Here is a 12,626-nt window from a genome sequence, read left to right on the forward strand (position 1 = left end):
GGAGGTAAAATAGCATTATAAACTCAAGAGAATGGCTGACAACTTGAAATTTTCAAGAAAAGAAGGAGGAGGGGTTTAATAAGCCAAAAGCTAACAAGGCAAATTTTCTAATTTCCCTAGAGGAGAAAAAAAACACAGGCCAACTAAATTAAACTGAAAATATTAGAGTACTACATAAATATAATCACAAATGTGAATGAGTCATGTATAAATAAAAATACACACACATAAAACCTATGATTTGTCCACAATATATAATTAAACACTTAAAAAAAGAAAACTAGCTTTCAAAGTTATAGCAAAATTTAGAATTTAAATACCACTCCAGACATTATGGCAGTTAACAAAAAATATCCTTATAGTTATCTCAAAGAGCATCTTTCATTGTATTAAGAGCTTTACTAAGAAAAGCTACAATTTATATTTAAAAGCTTTCTGAAGTTTAAATTACATCAACTAATTCACCAAAAATCACTTCAAGGTTATTTTAGAGTAAAAAGTCCTAAAATGTTATGTTATTTCTATTATCCTTACAATTTTTTATACCAGCCTACACAAACTCTTACATAACTATAGAACCAAGGATGCTTAAATCCATACTGGATGGAATAAGAAGCTACTATTGTTGTCTCTTGTTGTCTGTTACCCTAGACTTAGCTACTTTCTTATATTAGGAATAGATACTAGTATAACGTTAATTAATATTTAGGACGATGCTGGACACCTAACATCTGTTATATAAATAAATACTTATTACCAACCTAACATAGGCTTTATAAATTCTCTTAATCAAAATCCCACTTCCTAGGGTATAATTTCCAATAAGAACTAAAAAGAAGTCACACAGACTTAGAGAAACTAAAAAACAAATGAAACATGATCACTGAATCCCTCAACTCCTGTCAGTCCTCCCTGAGAATTTCTGCTGGCTCCTTCCTGCTCAAGTACAGAGTCCTCAGTCTGTTATTTTGAGCCTCTCATGACCTAAGTTTGTCTTGATCTCTCACACTCCTGCTTTAGTTTGTCTCTCTGCTTGGAAAGCCACGTTCTTCCCTTAGCCCTTGGCCTGGTCCCCTACCCTTCAATGCCTACTTGTGGAAATGCCTCTGATTCCAGCCCTTACAGCTTTCTTGTCAATAAAACCCTAGGGCGGGGGATCCCTGAGTGGCTCAGCGGTTTGGCGCCTGCCTTTGGCCCAGGGCGCGATCCTGGAGTCCTGGGATCGAGTCCCATGTCGGGCTCCCTGCACGGGGCCTAGTTCTCCCTCTGCCTGTGTCTCTGCCTCTCTCTGTGTGTCTCTCATGAATAAATAAATAAAATCTTAAAAAAAAAAAAAAAACCTAGGGCCTTTATGGTTCAGTACCCTGCAATTCAAATACACACAATAGGATTATGACACCGTAACTATGTAAATACATGAATATAGTATTAGGCAAACTACAGTTAGAAAATTTACTCATGAGCTGTAATTTACCTAAACTAAAAAACTCGATTTTTCTTTCTATGAATCTTGAAACACAGAAAGTGTGGTGTGGAAGATAAAGCAAAGGCTCCTACAAATATCTAGATTTGAATCCAGGTTTTTTCTAACTGCTACCTTGAGCAAGTCACTGACCCTCACTGCGTCTCAGCTTCCTCATCTGTATAAGGGGATATTATTCTTGTAACTCACAGATTTTTCATATTTCTATTAAAATGTTTATTGGTTTATTTGGAATCTTTCCAAGTATCTGTGAGCTATTTGAAGAAAGAGGAATGTAGTTGCATTCATTCACCTTCCTAGCAGCAAGCCTAAGGCACACACAAAAAAACTAAACAAAAATTTACAAATCTAGTTTTTCTCTACTCATTTTGTTAACATTTGTTTTCTTCTCCAAATAGGTTATAAGCTCCTCAAGGGCAAAGAGCATATATAACAATTATCCTTGTATTATCCACAACACCTGAAACAGTTGGAGTTATAAAAAAGACACTAAGAGCCTCACTGATTTAGTGAAATCAGTTTTCAGGTCAAAGTACACAGTGACAGGGATGATCAAAACAGTGTATAGCTCTCAATGGACTTAAGAGATATAGGATTTCCAGGGCAGGGGATGGAATTGTGCAATAGTCTTCTCAAAGCAGAAATGCTTCTAAAAATCAGGGAGGCAAATTTAAAGAAAAAAACATAACAGAGTTGCTGTGGTCAACAGATGGGAACTCTAAGAATCTCTAAAATGTCATTTGCTTCACCACCTGGAATAAACAGATAATTTTTTTAAATTGCTTTTCGACAAATATGAAAAGACATACAATATATTCTAGGATTTTCTCTCAGTGGCTGTATAGCAGATATTCCATTATAAGTTGACAACTATTTTTGTGACAAATGTTAACTTAGATTAAAGGTTGAGGAGTTAAAAAAAAGGTTGAGGAGTTAGTGAAAAGATGGTTTTATATTTATCTACTCACTGATTCATTAATTAAGCCAAAAATATTAGTGGATACTTGCTATGTACCAGGTACTTACTGTGTAAGGTGCTGGGGATACAGTGGACCACTACCATTTTTGTCCTCTAGAGCTTATTATACTCTAGTCCTGAGTATGTTAATGTTGAGCATTTGAAATGAGGATGGTCCAAACGGAGATATGCTTTCAATGTAAATACCCACTGGATTTCAATAACTTAGTATCCAAAAATGAATATAAAATTACTAATTTTCATATAAAATATGTTGAAATGATATTTTTGATGTCCTGAGTTAAATAAAAGTATTAAAATTAATGCCACCTGTCTTTTACTCTTTTAATGTGACTACTAGAAATTTTTAAAACATTTCTATTGAACAGAGCTGGTCTAACTCAATTGTTGGCTTTTGTAAGTAATTTCATTATCTATGCAAATTAAATTGCTGGGTAAAGAGCATCTGATCAATGTTTGATAAATATTAAACATGCTGTCAAGAAGTCTGATAGCTGGGAGTAAAGAGGTAACTCTTTTTTCTCTTTAGTAAGTAACTAGAGATTTCTTTGTACATATTTATAGCCCAAGAGTGACTAGTGTATCAGAAAGTCAAATTTTATTTTAAATAAATCATGGGAATTTGTCAGGGCTAATGCCATGGAGACTAAGCACTGATTTTCATTATGTGGGATATAGCACAGGCTCATCAGCCTTGACCAAAATAAAATTGAGTTTTAGATTGTTAAATAGTTATCTGAATCCTCCCCCAAATTCTCCATGTGCAAATCCTACTTTCCTAAAAATGACTTGCCACTAATAAAATCACCCAGAGAATTAGATTACCTGATTCAGGAACTTCCACTAGGAATTCCCCAAATTCTCCATGTGCAAATCCTACTTTCCTAAAAATGACTCGCCACTAATAAAATCACCCAGAGAATTAGATTACCTGATTCAGGAACTTCCACTAGAAAATATAAAAAAGTAAAATGTTAAAAAGTCAAAAATTAAAACTGAACTTGTATGCAGAGGTGGACTTCCAGTATCCAGAAGGTAACATCCAGCTAAGGGAGCATGTACCTACGATGTTTGAGCCATTTTCTCTTACATGTGCTCACCTTGTCACAAACACTTGCTCTTTACCCCAGGGCAAAAGCAGAAGGTATGGTAACCAGGAAAATGGGCTTTAGTTTCTAGACCAAATAAAGAAGCTAGCTGTCCAACGTAAGGTGACAGATGATTAGGTTGCTACTAATGTTTTCACCATCACAACATTACAACAAAGCTTCCATTACATACGTTCATATACCAATGTGTAAGTTCTTTGGGTTAAAGGAAAATACGCTTTAAATTGTTATAAATACAATGTGATAGAGCCATATTGCTTTCCAAAAAGACTGCAACAATTTATATTCCCAGCAATGCTTTCTGGAAGTGCCTATTTCTTCACCCCTCTTCAACCTTTTTCATTTGTGCCCATCGGTAAGGGTGCAAAGTGGTCTCAGATAATTGGTACTTCCCTGATTTTTACTAGTTCACGTTTATCAGCCCATTTATATTTCTTCTTTGGGGAACTGCACGATCATATCCCTTTCCTACTTTTCCGTCTACTGGGTTATCTCACAGATTTGTGGAAATTATTTATTTATTGTATTTCTTTCGTCCAGCTTGCAGCTTGTCTTTTGTTTATGGCATCTTTTAATGTATGGAAGTTTCCATATAACGGAATCTCTCAATCTTTTTTTTAAAGATTTTTATTTTTATTTATTCATAGAGATGCAGAGAGAGAGAGAGAGAGAGGCAGAGACACAGGCAGAGGGAGAAGCAGGCTCCATGCAGAGAGCCTGATGTGGGACTCGATCCAGAGTCTCCAGGATCACGCCCTGGGCTGCAGGTGGCGCTAAACCACTGTGCCACAGGGGCTGCCCCAATCTCTCAATCTTTTAATAAAAGTTCCTTTGGAAAAAAAAACAAAAACAAAAAAAACGAAAGAAAGAAAAGAAAAAGACTGCTTTCTACCTCATTTATCTCTGAATCATAGAATTATAAAAATATTTTCATTTACTTCTAGCAATTTTATAGTTTTGATTTTTATACTCAGAACCCAGAACTTATTTTGTGTATTACAGGAGGTAGGGCTCAAATTTTCCCCCCAAAATGGATTGGCAGGCAAACACTATACTGAGTCAAAATGTCACTGTTCTCACATACTAAATTGATATTTGGGAAAATCCCAATATCCAGGTCTAACCACAAAATTGGACACAAAATCCATTACTCTTTAAGAAAACACACAATCAGAGTGCCTGGGTAGTGCAGTTGGGTAGTGCAGTCCAACTCTTGGTTTCAGCTCAGGTCCTGATCTTAGGGTTTGTGAGCTCAAGCCCTGTGACCAGCTCCGTGCTCAGCACAGAGTCTGCTTGGGAATCTCTCTCTCTCTTTCTTAAATCAATCAATCAATCAATCAATCAATCAATCAAAGAAAGAAAGAAAAAGAAAGAAAAAAGAAAGAAAAGAAAGCAGTCAGTATAAAGCAATACCACAGAATCTTAAATACAAAAGCTTACAAATAAAATAGCATAACATTTATTGCTTAATAAGTCTACTAACAGGATGTATCCACCTCTAAATGTTCTATTAAAAATTTGTGGGGAGGCCATTTTAAAAAAGTAAAAACCTTTATTGCTAAAAGTATTAGCTAGTTGTAAATATCAAATAGCCTAAAGGATATACTCAGTTTCATTTAACTGGCCACTTTTTTTTTTTCCAAATATAAAGCTTTCCATTACCTCTACTGGAGAAGACAGGTCTTCTGTTGTACACCTGGAAGCCTGGACAGGAAAGCCAAGGAAGACTGAGCCAGCTGGCTCCTGCTCCTGGCCAGCAAGCAGACCTTTTTACTACTCCCAGAGTCCAAGCTGCTCAGGCAAAAGCAATCCATTCATATCAGTATGTACTATTACAGTTATGTAAGCATTTCCTACCAAAGGAACTCCACACCCTGTATGAGATGCATATGTAAGATTTGGCTTCTCAGGGCAGAGTAATCTTAATGTCTAAGATAGCAGCAATAAAATAAATTTGCTTTGACAGGCTATGGTGTTGTCATAAGTTAATCTTAAGCGCTGAGCACAGCATACTTGAGATAGCTGTTACACTGTACCTAGTTACATATCATCAATGGCTTCTGGGCTCTATTCAGTTCTGTCAGTTGTGCTGTATATTTATCAACTCCTATACCATTATTACACTGTTTCAATTATGATAGCTTTGAGGTATCTGTCAACATCTAGTAGAAAAAATTCCCCTTTTTGTTACTTTTTCAAAAACTTCTTGGCCGTTTTTCTCCATTTACTCTTGCGATGAATTTTGGAATCAGTCTGTTTAAAAAATAAAAAAAGGCCCTATAAAAAGTCCCTTGGTATAAGACACCATTTTATCCAGGCAATCAAAGTTAACATCATCATAATGGGACAAATCAACACCACTGCAATGGAAATAAACACAATATTACTTCCGGGTGGGGACACCTGGGTGGCTCAGTTAAGCGTCTCTTTGATTTTGGCTCAGGTCATGCTCTCAGGGTCATGAGATTGAGCCTTGCATGGGGCTCCACACTGGGCACAGAGCCTACTTAAGATTCTCACTCTCCTTCTCCCTTGGCCCCTCCTGGCTCACTCTTTCGTGCTCTAAAAGGAAAAAAAATGACTTCAGGGTATTCCTACCAAAAAGCATAGGTGAATGTAATCATGAAAAAACTTGAGACAAATCCAAACTTCATAAGGGGTATTCCACAATATAACTGGTCTATAATGTTAAAAAAATATCAATGTCAAAGCTAAAGATACAAGAACTGGATACAACACATAATTTGGGATTTTCTTTTACTACAAAGGATGTTGGACCAATTGGCAAAATCTGAAAGGAAAGTCTGTAAGTTAGATACTAGTGGTAATTTTATCCATACCACTAATGGTAATTTATAGTGTTAATACCCTATTTTGTGTACTAGCTTTGCGGCCAAAGAGAGTATTTGTTTCCCAGGAAGAGACACTAAAGTATTTAGGGGTAACGGGGCATCAAGTCTGTAGCTTACCCTCAAATGGTTCAAACAAAACCAATGTGCATGCGCATATGTATACATGTGTTATATATATATATATATATAAAGGAGGTGAACGGGGAGAGGAAAAGAGAGGGATCAGGATCAAGCAAATGTGATCAAATGTTAACATTTGGGGAAAGGTATAGAATTTTTTTTTACCATGCTTATAGCTTCTTTGTTGAGTTTGAAATTATGTCATGAAGGAACATAATCTCTAGTCACTTAACCTCATCTTTTTTGATAACCATCAGTATAGTTTTATTGTTTTCTTCTTGTTCTTTATTTCTAAGTACTTTATAATTTTCCACACAATGGTGAATGGATTATTTCTTTTATTTTCTACTTGAGCTGTTAATATATAGGAAGTAATTTATCTTTGCAAGTTCAAATTTTATCCAGCCAACTGTCTGAACTCTGGTATTAGTTATCATTAATTATCTCGAATTTTATAGTAGACAATAATGTACATGTTATTAATGACAACATTCAGCTCTTTCTTTCCAATATATGTATGTATCTTTTATTTTTCCCTTGTCTTCTATGGTATTGGCTGAAACCTCCAGAACAAGGTTGAAGAGTGGAGATGATAGCATTTTTATCTAATTTTTACTTTAATGAGGATATTGATAATGTTTCACCATTTTATATACAATATTTGCAGTTGGTTTCTTATAGATAGCCTTTCAATAAAATAAATTTTCCTTTATTCTTGGATGCTTGCATATTTGTTCCTTACTGGAATGGGTATGGTTTTTAATAAAATTTTTAATGAAATGTAATATACAGAAAATTGCAAATAAGAGCTTGATGCATTTTAACAAAATGAACACACTGAGTATCAAATTTTATTAAATGCTTTTTTTTAAATGCTTTTTTTGATATCAAGAAAATCTTACTGGTTTTTCCACTTTTCTGATTTTATTGAAATGATTAAGCTTTCTTATTTTTCCTTCCTTTTCTCCTAAAGATCTACATCCTATTACCTCAAAATATGTATTTTTAAAATCCATAAACTTGGGGCACCTGGGTGGCTCAGTTAAGCAGCCTACTCTTGATTCCAGCTCAGATCATGATTTCACGGTCCTTCTGAGCTCCTCACTCAGCAGGGAGTCCACCTGAGGATTTTCTCTCCCTCTCCCTCTGGCCCTCCACTGCTCGCACACACAAGCACCTTCTCTTTCTCTCTTTCAAATAAATACATCTTTAAACTTTTGTTTTCCTAACAATATTAAGAATAAACCACATACAGGGGCACCTGGGTGGCTCAGTTGGTTAAGCAACCGACTGGTAATTTTGGCTCAGGTCATGATCTCAGAATCGTGAAATCAGCCAGGCTCATTGTAGAGACTGGTTAAGATTTTTTCTCTTCTACTCCTCCACATCTCCCCCACCAAGCTCAAGCACATATTCTCTCTTTCTCAAAAAAAAAAAAAAAAAAAAAAAAAAAAAAGAAGAAGAAGAAGAAGAAACCACATATGGAAAGAAACTTGGCTATTAACAGTGATTACTTCTGAAGAAGGGAATAAGGTGAAGAGTAAAGATGTGAAGCAGGACCTTTGCTTTTTTAAATTTAACCTCTTTTATTGTGAAATATAACACATGTACAGGAACACATGTAACTATAAATGCATAGCTTAATAAATTATCAAAGGTAGTCATCACTCAGGTTAAAATACTGAACACTACCAGCACTAAGATGCCCCCAAAAGGTCACAACTCTCTCCATCCCACCTCCTTCACTTCTAGAGGAAATTTATTTCCTATTTTTATGGTAACCATAAAATTTACTTTCTTTTAATAGCTCTATTATACCTAAGTAAGCATCCCTAAACAGTATTGTTTATTTTGGCCTAGTTTTGAAGGAGATATTAGTAGAATGATACAGTATGTATTCTTTCTGGGCTCTTTCATTCATAGTTATGTTTCTGAGATTCAATCATGTTGTTCAAGGTGAAGGAGTCTGTTTATTTCTGTTGTCAAATAGTATTTCTTTGTATGAATATATACTATGATTTATCCACTCTATGTCGCATGAATGGACATTTGGGTTGTTTCAAATTAGTGACGCTTAATGCTGCTATAAACATTTTTATACATGTCTTCAGGTGCACAGGGACCCACATTTGTTGGCTGTAAACCTAGAAATGTTTCTGAGTCACAATATATGGAAATCTTTACCTTTGCTAGATAAAGCCAAACTGTTTACAAAATACTTATTATTGGTATTGTCAGTCTTTTTAATTTACCAATTCCTATCAGTTTGTAGACCTATTCCATTGTGGTTTTAATAGGCATTTGTCTCATTACTAATGAGATTGAGCACCTTTTCCTGTTTATTGGCTAACTGGATTTTTTTTCTTTTGAGAAATGCCTGCTCAAGCCTTCAATACATTCTTCTACTGAGATGTCTGTCTTTTTCTTACTTATCTGTTCAAACTTGTTATATATGCTTGAGATAAGGACCTTCATTTTTATGTATTTCCAAGTTATTTGAATTTTAATAAGCCCATATTACACCCATAAATTCTAAAAACAAAAAGTCAGATGATCTTGAGCAATTTTACTGTCTCCCTACCCCCAATTTGTTTAAATCATCTGAGATGTTATAGAATGTTACTTACATCTATTTATACAAACATATAAATATACACACACATACACACATTTGTATTTATATTATTCTGTATTTTTAGTTATAGAATGTTATGTATATATAAAACATATATACACACATACATATACACATTAATATTATTCTTCTGTATTTTCATACATCTTTTCTTAAATAATTAAACTCAGCTTCAAGTTTAATTGTTTGGATGCAACTCTACGTTTTACTGGTTTCTTTGCACACTGTTGCTTCCTATATCCCAACCTTCTTCTTTCTTGGATTTTTCATTTTACTGAGAGTATCTCTTCAAAGTAATTTTATCAAAAAGAATACGTAAACTTTCAGAGTTCTCATTTATTTTTACCCCATTTAAACATTAGTGAGGCTGGGTACAAAGTTCTGTTCAAAATAATTTTCTCTCAGAACACTGAAGGTATTATCATCTAGCAAATCATGTTGCCGGTGAGAAATTAAAAACCAGTCTGATTCTTAGTCTTGGTCTAGGATTAAGAAAATGTAAACTACGTCCTTTCTCTGGAATCATAAGGAAGTCAGCAATATATAGCTAGATGCTTTTGTTTTTGTGTTCTTCCTGCCCTTTATACTTGAAAAGTCAGCCTTTCTTCGGTATAGGGAAACATTCTGTGTTTCTTTATTTTCTGCCTTCCACTGTCTGATCTTTCCTTCTGTAACTCTATGAAATGGATACTGGATCACTTAGATTTATCCTCAAAGTATTAATTTCTCTCATGTATTTTCTCTTTTGGTCTTCATGATGGTCTCTATATTTCTTCTTTTTAATTTTCATAAAAATTGGTCTTAAACTTATCTTTTAACACTCCAACTGCATTTTTATGTCAGCAATCAAGACTTCAACACAGAACTAATTCTTTAATCATTCATTTTTCTCCACAGTAGCTGTTTTTTTATTTATGGACCCTATTCACTCTTGACTCTGAGGAAACCTCTTATGATCAGAACTTCCTAAAGTTCCATTCTGCCTCCTCATTATCTCTGTTTCCACCAAGTCAGCTATTTCATTTGTTCATCTTAGTTATACTCTTTCAAGTTTAATCTCCCTCCAATGTCTGATGGGTCTGGATCACCCACTTATATTAATAAATGAAGGACTACTTGGTTAGTAATTGCAAGAGACATGGTTTCCTCAACAATTGAATTACTCTTGTCTAGAAACCTCCAAATGGGAGGTCTCTCTCACTGTGGGCCTCTGCAGGTAAATGGTACACTGACAGACAAGTTGCCCTTTAAAAGTAAAGAAAAGGTAAGTAGCTTTGCCTTAGTACTGCCAGATGAGAAAGGTCGTATTTTGGTGGTACAGTCCTTTAATGCACGTCACACCTTGATGGAGCTCCCTTTCTTTTCCTGCCCCTATTCCACCTTCCTCATCCCAAACTCTGCTTTGTATCTCCACTCTCTCTCTCTAATCCCAGTCCATAGCATAGGAACATTGCCTGCTCAACCTCCCCCAAAGCAAATCCTCTAACTCTGCCTGAGGAGCTGTCCTCATAGCTTTCTTTATCCTAGGAATGAATGCTGTTGCCAGAGCTCTTTATATGAAAAGAGAGAAGGGAACTGTTTTGGCAGAAGTCCCCTAATTATTTGCCTTGATGTTCCATTTTTCCTATACTCGCTCCCTACTCCCACACTTGCTGATGCTGGGCTTGGAGTTTCAGGAAAGAGGCCCTACTAAGAATTCTCTGACTTCCAGCATGCAGCAGGAGCACCTATTTTGCATTTTATTCTGTTCTGATTTCTCAATCAATATAATTCCAACTGCTTTCTATTGCCCTGAAATTCCTTAGACTTTCTGGTATTATAAAATAATAAATGAAAGCAGCTAAGATTAACTCAACACTGGGTAAACGTAAAAACTCAAGTGCTTTGTACATAATATCTCTCGATCTTCACAATAACCCTATGAGGTAGGTACTACTATCATCATCCTTATTTTACAGATGAGGAAATTGAAGACAAAAATTTAAAAAAAAAAAAAAGAGTAAGAAACTTGCCCAAAGTCACATAGTTGGTAAATGTTAGAGCCTGGATTCAGACATAGATAATCTGGGGTCAAAGCCTTCCTATTGTACAATTATGATTTGTTCTTTTTCTTATGTCTGCCTTTTCTTTTGCAATGGTATTAAGAAACATAGAAAGGTAAATGGGTATGTTTAGGCCATCATTTTGTAATGGAAACCCATTGTTTTTATTACACCAGTACTGTTTTCACACCACACTTTTAATTGGTAGAGAGATCTTTCAGAGAAAATGCAGCATCTAGGGAAGGAATCCAATGACAGAAAACGAGCCCTTTGAAACTGTTAAATCAGAATAAACAGAGGTAATATATAGGATTCCCAAAATGAGAGGCTTGAAAGTAGCAATTTCAAAAGTATAGGTTTTTTTTTATCTAAGAAAACAATAAACAAGAGTATTTTTGTATTCTCAACAACACATTAGTTACTGTCACACCACCAGAGAGAAGTTGAGAATGTACAAAAATTTTAGTGCCATCCTACTCCCTGACAGTGGCCTTCTTAATAATTCAATTGGACTATAATACAAATGATATACCTACCACATGCACTGTACTATGACTGGAAATGAAATGAAAGGCACTGTCCCACTATCCCTGCCCTTACAGAGCTTACAGTCTAATGGCAGGCATGGACAAGGAAACAAATGACTATAATTCTGTGTGATAAGTGATATAATACAGGGAGGTACCTTGAGGGTGTCATCAGAACAGAGATAGGCCTTCCAAGGAGCTTTCCCTGGAAATAACTCTTAAACTAAGGGGTCAAGAATACATTATTATTGGTTTGGGGAGATTATAAACTGAATTTATCATCTTTTCTCTCAAATCTACTCCACTACCCACCTATATAACACATACAAAGAGCACAAAGGTCCACACAGAGAGCTCCTCTTCAATGTTAGTTAAACCAATCAAGTCTCATCAGATTCTTCTTCCTTATATATCAAATTAATTCCCTACTCTCTGCTTCTAATACAGCTACCTTCGCTGCAGCCTCCATCATTTCTCACCTTGATAACTGTAATAACCTCATAATTGGTCTTTCAGTAAAATCAATCTTAAAAAAACAAAAGGATTCTGAAAACTCCTGTTGGGTGGCATCCCACTTAATCTGGCTTTCTCCAGCTTCTTTTCTCCATACTCTTTCCCACTATGCTGAACTCCCTATAGTTCTCTGAGAGACTAGGCTCTGTTTTGCCTAACTCCCTTTATTTAAGCTATGTGATCCCCATGATTAGAGATGTTCTAACCCTCCTTTGCTCATTAACACCTACTCAGCCTTTAAGTACATCTCTTCTGAAGTCATCCTAATGGCCACTCTTCTCGCTCCCCACAAGCGGAGTCAGGTACCTCTTCTGTGTAATCTCATACCATACTACCTCATCAGGACACTTATCACAAAGAATTACA

At 35.5% G+C, this 12,626-nt stretch overlaps 1 protein-coding gene across 1 annotated transcript in view; it reads right to left on the minus strand.

Moving 5' to 3' along the window:
- The window catches only part of KLHDC10 (kelch domain containing 10), a 60,964-nt gene that overhangs the window by 15,921 nt on the left and 32,417 nt on the right, over positions 1 to 12,626 (minus strand). The gene's annotated exons all lie outside the window — the stretch shown is intronic.

The sequence above is a fragment of the Nyctereutes procyonoides genome, unplaced genomic scaffold (genome assembly GCF_905146905.1).
Source record: "Nyctereutes procyonoides isolate TBG_1078 unplaced genomic scaffold, NYPRO_anot_genome, whole genome shotgun sequence".
NCBI lineage: Eukaryota > Metazoa > Chordata > Mammalia > Carnivora > Canidae > Nyctereutes > Nyctereutes procyonoides.